General features: G+C 38.3%; 3 long non-coding RNA genes across 3 annotated transcripts; 2 read left to right on the forward strand and 1 right to left on the reverse strand.

Annotated features, from left to right (window-relative positions):
* The first annotated feature begins 592 nt into the window (after positions 1-592).
* On the forward strand, positions 593-2,360 carry LOC140592501 (uncharacterized). Its single transcript, XR_011992806.1, has 5 exons — positions 593-791; positions 894-979; positions 1,874-1,926; positions 2,163-2,202; positions 2,290-2,360. It is a non-coding gene; the product is annotated as an uncharacterized lncRNA (long non-coding RNA).
* A 1,079-nt stretch (positions 2,361-3,439) lies between these two features.
* On the forward strand, positions 3,440-4,572 carry LOC140592502 (uncharacterized). The gene is made up of 3 exons (XR_011992807.1): positions 3,440-4,012; positions 4,120-4,334; positions 4,435-4,572. It is a non-coding gene; the product is annotated as an uncharacterized lncRNA (long non-coding RNA).
* Positions 4,573-5,079: 507 nt separating this feature from the next.
* On the reverse strand, positions 5,080-6,021 carry LOC140592503 (uncharacterized). The gene is made up of 3 exons (XR_011992808.1): positions 5,888-6,021; positions 5,446-5,664; positions 5,080-5,343 (listed from the first exon to the last, which is right to left on the reverse strand). It is a non-coding gene; the product is annotated as an uncharacterized lncRNA (long non-coding RNA).
* Positions 6,022-6,321: the final 300 nt, after the last annotated feature.

Consider the following 6,321-nt stretch of genomic DNA (forward strand, 5'->3'; position numbering starts at 1 on the left):
TTTAGCTGTGGGCCAAAGAGACGGCTAAAACAAGATAAGAAGCTAGTTCAGGTAAGGTGGCATAATTATTTTGTGTCTTCTATAATGGCAGTGATCTGCAAGAGGGTTGTATGGTGGTGCAGTGGTTAGCACTGCTGCCACACATGTCTTGGAGCAGGGTTCAAGTCTCTGCCATGGTTCAATGTGTGTGGAGTTTGTGTGTTTTCCCAATGCCATTCCTCCAGGTACTCCAATTTCCCCCTGCACTAAGCTTATGCTGATGTGAATTGGAGTTACCGTGAGTTTGTCCTTTGATTGGTTGACGCCCCATTCTGGGTTGTTTCCTTCCTTTGGCTCATAGCTTCTACAATAGATTCTGGACCCCCTGCAGCCCTTAATACGACAAGTTGGTACAGAAAATGGAGATCCATTTGGTGTTTAACTTCCCGTGCAACAAACTCATGTAGTGTACAGTAAACTAATTCTTTGTTTTTTATTTTCCTAGATAAACATAGGATTGATGGCACAACATGGAAATGATTTAAAACCTGTAAGAGGGAAAACACTTCCATTATTTACAGACCCAGAGGTCGCAGCAGCTGATCTGCTGAAACTAGCTGTCCAGAAAATGAGAACATTTAACAAAGACATGGATGAAGGAAGATACGTCCTTTTGTATCCAGATTGCTCAGAGGTGACCCATGTGCCTGGAACAGAAAGGCCATTCAGACTGAATGAATATAAAAAGGAAATAGGAAAGACATATTGCAGGATCTCTTTTTTTATATGCCTAGAGAACGTCTTTAGAGGAGGTTAGTTGATCTGATAACTAAGTTTTCCATACATATTTATATATTTTACTCTATTGTGATATAGATAGTAAAGTGTTGAATTTGTTTTTATTTTAACTGCAGTGGGTGTTGTGTCAGAGTCAGACTCTGATTCTGAAATTGTCATCACATCTAGGAGCACAACCGAATTCAATCAGGCGGACACTGTGGTGAGTTAACATGAAACAATTTAGAAAGGAGATGCACTGAGTGGTTGCATTGAATATCTTAACCGGGATTGTTCTGTGTATAATGCTGGCCGTTATATGGTAAGTCTGTAGTTTAAAAATATTTGACTGTATTGTGCTTGAACAATAGGATTTACATCTTAACCTGCATTTTGTGTGATGCACATCCCTTATTTTGACTACTGTTCAGTTGTTTTATCTGTCAGAAACACTAACAACCTGTCACCTTTCACCATGCAACATTTAATTGATGATTGCATCTGTAAAAAGAGAAGAATGAAATAGACCAGGGGTGCCCAATACGTCGATCGCGATCGACCAGTAGATCACAAAGGTAGTGTGGGTAGATCACGCAACATTGAGAAAGGCTAACATCTAAAACAGTTTATCATCTATCCTCCCTTTGGCATTCGCCACTTGATTGATGTAAAGCAGGGCCAGTCTGCTGTTGCTTAAAATTTTGTTACATTAGGTTACCATAACAATAACTTGGATCCCTTCTCTTCTAACGTATCGTGAAGATCCCACAGGTCACCACGCAGAAAACGCGAATGTATTGCGAGCAGCGTGACCCAGCTAGCCTTCCAATTTATATCTACTAAAAAAAGAAAGGAATATACAAAATGAGTGGAGGAACCGGACCAAATAAGGAACCATAAATGTACTGGATTGTATTGTGCTGTAAGGGGTCATGGAGTGATGGAAGGCTCACCAACATATACTGTATACTCAGTGTATATATGTAAAAAAAAAAAAAACATTTAGCATTTTCAGTGTAGGTAGATCATTTTAACAGTTGCTCGCAAGCCAGAAAAGTGTGGGCACCTCTGATATAGACTATATAAATAATTCAGAATTGTATACTTTTCCCCTCAGGTTTTTGAACCCCATAACCAAAGTACACCCAATCAAAACACGGAAGATGACGTGTAAGTACTAATTTACAAAAATGTTAAACTGGTCATGTGATTATGTCACATTTGGAACCCTTGAATTTATGTTGACACCAGAGTTCTGTCTCTGTGAACATGAAGCAGGAAATAGCATAAGAATACTGAGAAACATAATGAAATTATGTAGGTTATTATGGCTTACATTACCTTTAAATTCTTTCTAACGTCATAAATCTTTGTTGCACTAAAGTAGTAATTTTAACTTGTTTCAGAGATGCAACGGGACATTCATCTACAATTCAGACTGGACAGGTATTGCAGTAAATGGTGCCTCATTTTCTTTGCTTTAAATTTGTTGTGTTGGACATTTAGGTTCTATTATGTCATTTAATTTTTCAGATAGTAATATCTGACACTGAGGATACTCTGGATCCACCTGTATACAATCAAGCTATGTCCACTTGCTATAGGTAAGCAAAATATTGACAAAAATGTTGTCTAACTTTGTAGAAGTTTTTAGATTAGATGGAAAAGAAACTGGTAAGTTGTTTCTAAAATATCTGTAGGAAGGTTAACTTACAAAAAATGCACTACAGGGATCTATTTAAGTTGTGAACCATGTTTTAATAAAAAATGGTTGGAGTAGCATTTTAACATAAGAATAATTTAATTACAGTACATACACAGACCTTTATGCACCATGTGTTGAGGAAGAGGATGAAGAGCCAGTTCCTGTAGATATGAAGAATTTACCAGACACCACGATATAAGCTGGCAGTTATTGACATTGGCGGTGCAGTTTTTCTCTGTACATCTACTGATTTAAAGATTGAATTACTTCAATGATGATGTGTGAAAGCAGCCTTTTACTGCACATTAAGTTTTGTTCAAAAATAGAAAAGTGTGTACCGTCTGGCATTTGCACAAATGTAAGTCACTTGTTTAATTACAGGGAGGAGGTAAACATTACACTCACCGATATCATCACAAACCTGTCATGTCCTATTGATCATGGAAGAGTCAGCCGGTTCAACATTACAAGGTCAAACATTTGGGATGGAGCAGTCAGAGGATTCAGACGTGCAACATATTCAGAAACCTGTGACATGCTGGTTCGATTTACCGACGATGCTGGTGTTTTTGAAGAAGGAATTGATACAGGTGGTCCTACACGAGAGTTTTTAACTCTACTAATGAACCACCTAAAAGACAGATCAATTTTTGATGGACCAGCAGGACACCGTTTCTTGGTCTACAATGCAAATGGTACGTATGGTGTTGGATGCTTGACCTGTACCTGTAAATCACATCACTGATATGTTTTGTTGCTTGAACAGTTCCAGAGATACTTAGCAACAACTCGCTGAGGTTAGTCTCGATTTCAGTGGATTATGGAACATATTTAAATTGTTCCAACACTTGTTGCTAAATATGTGGGAAACACTGGAAATAATAAAAACATTAAATAATAAAAAGCAAGTAAAGATTATCAAATCATAAATCACCCACAATTGTGAAGTATAATTTTCATTTACAGCTGTCAGGGAGGATGAGTACTTCCTGGCAGGAAAGATGATTGCAGTATCAGTTGTGCATGGAGGTCCAGGCCCTCATTTCCTGTCAGAAGGTCTTGTACTGTACCTTGCAGGCCAGCCTTCATTCAAAGCAACAGTAAATGACATAACTGATGAAGAAATAGGGAAAGCTTTGCGGGAGGTAGGAAAAGTGTAAGGCTGTGGTCGGGCAGGGCATATTTATTAGTTTCTGCAATGCTTTGAGAGAATTTTTACTTCCTTTATCATATACATAGAGCAATAGCTGCATTTACTTTCTGTGATACCTAGCTTAACCTTATATCCTGTATGTAATGAATTAGAAAATTAGGCAATGAGAACTGTATATACTGTGTCGACCGAGTGTATATGGCCCTTTTGGTTTTTGTGCTTTAGATTGAGAGTGCTGTTTCTGTGGATGATCTGCGAGAATGTACTATAAGACACAGCACAATGTTACAGACAGCTGGCTGTCTCAGATACGTGACTACTCTTGAGGAAAGGAGAACAATTGTGTCAGACTATCTCCGATGGTATATTATTGACCGCAACTCGTGTGTAATTCACAGGTAACATCTTAATCTTACAATTTTTGTTACTTTTATTATATTGTCCATATGCATACTATATGTGATTGGCACTATACAGCAGTGTAACAGTGTGTTGTACTCTTTAGATTTAAAGATGGTCTTTCAGCCCTTCAGTTTTTGACTGCCCTGCAGCAGCATTCTACTTTGCTGGCCCCTGTCCTGTGCCACTCTGAAAAGAAGCTCACTGCTGTTGAACTTGAGAGACTTTTCAAACCTGACCTTAGTCCATCCGGGAGCAGCAGGAGACTTCGAGAAGGACAAACATTAAGCTATTGGGCAGACTATTTACTTGATTGTGAAGGTTTGTAGCAGAGATTGCATAATAAATTCCATTTAATAACTTGTTGGAAAAAAAGCAAGAAAATGCCAAGCTGTGCGTGAACAATTCTGTTTCCTTACAGAAGGCCAGGCTGCTGTGTGTGTGGAGGATGTTTTTATGTTTGCAACTGGGCTAACTTCACTTCCCCCAGCTGGATTGGAACCGCAGCCAAGGATTGAATTCCTGGACGATTCACCTTTCCCAATGGCAAACACATGTTCGAACACATTGAAATTACCATTCATAGATTCATACGATGTATTTCAATCACGTATGGATTTTGGAATTCAAAATTCACCAGGTTTTGGCTGTTTGTAAACCACGTATCACTGGGTCCATTATGGGTACCATTATGCCATGCATATACACACACTTATGCACCTTTATACACTCATTTTTGTAATAATGGCCAGACCCAAGCATAGATTTGAGATAACTACATGTTTAGTTTCTGTTGATTTATTGTATGGAGATGTAACACACATTTGGACAGTTTCATTAAATTCTGAGATCTGAAAAAGGCATTTCATGAAAATAAAAACAATTCCAAAAGAGCACTTGAAATATAGCTTGTTTATTTTCCATACTTACATTACTGTTATTTTACACTACGCATTATTTTTACTCCATTTCACACTTCACCATCTCTGTGACAATTTAGGTCAGATATAGGAGTTTTTGCACAAACGCAAATTGTGAATTGCACAAGTTAATATTCATTCTCGAGACAGTATTTCATTAAGGTAATGTGTACAATTTTAGATTTTTCAGTAATTGGAATAATTATAGCTGAGCAATTTCTTTAAGACGTATATAGAGTTCTGAGGCAGACTCACAGTTCTCTGGCTTCTGTAGTTGACTGTGCTCCATAACAAAGTCCAAGTACTCCTGGATGTTTGGGTCACCACATGGATTCATTGACTGGTTTAACTCAGGGAATGTGTCCAGTTCTGTGCATTCGATGGTAAATCCACAGTCTCTAGAGCCAAATCTAGATTAAAGAATTGATTTGTGTAATAGCATTTATTTACATTTAAATTATAAATAAAATTAAAATGGCTACAAGGAAGTAATTATATCACCCATCTATTACCTGTGTGGTAAGTAGTACAGTTCATTAGGCACTCCTCCAGGACATGATGCAGTTCTAGAAGTGCGAATCCTGTGACTGTTCTACAGCATGATACATTCATCCAGATCCTTCTGTATGACATCAGTGAAGCAAAATCTTAGCAAACACTGATGTTCATGACTTCCATTAAAGAGTCCTGCATCTCTGAGGTCAGCAAATAACTCCATCCAGAACTGAGACCTATAACAATAATTAGGTTAAAATGTTTATTTTGATGGTCTACAATGAGTTTAAACATACTTTGCAACACTTAAGTGGTGTTTTCAAGTACTTAGCCAATGAATTTAGGAACTTAATGGTAATGTTCAAGCAGTCAATCTGTGATTAAAACTTTAACACTACAACGAGGTAAAACTACTGGGCAACATTAAGAAAACCAAAATAGTTCATTAAAGCCACTTACCTTCCCCTTCTGAATATAGACCACCACGACTCAATTCGTTGATTGTTTGTGGATGAGCCATACATGTGGCTAGACATTCCCGAGTAGTAGTCAGTGTGATGGTGGCGTAGGGTACACTGAATTGCAGCCATAATGCCGTTCTCCGTGCCGCAATCGGTCCGCAGTCTCATGGGGACAACGCCAAGGTTTCTCAGGCAAGAGAGGAAATTGTGAGCAATCACTGATGGATTGTTATTTGTTGGTCCACATATGAGCCATAGTACTTTCCGTGAAAATCCATCTATGCATCCCGAAAGTGCCAAGCCAAATGGCTTTAGTTTGTCATAACCATCAGCATGCCACATATAATTCGGCCCCATTGAGTGGTAGGTTCTTCTTACAAATCTTCTGCGTGCTCTCCTCTCGCATCCTTGAGAATTGAGCTCCCGGAGAAA

This window comes from Paramormyrops kingsleyae, chromosome 9, assembly GCF_048594095.1.
Source record: "Paramormyrops kingsleyae isolate MSU_618 chromosome 9, PKINGS_0.4, whole genome shotgun sequence".
Lineage (NCBI taxonomy): Eukaryota > Metazoa > Chordata > Actinopteri > Osteoglossiformes > Mormyridae > Paramormyrops > Paramormyrops kingsleyae.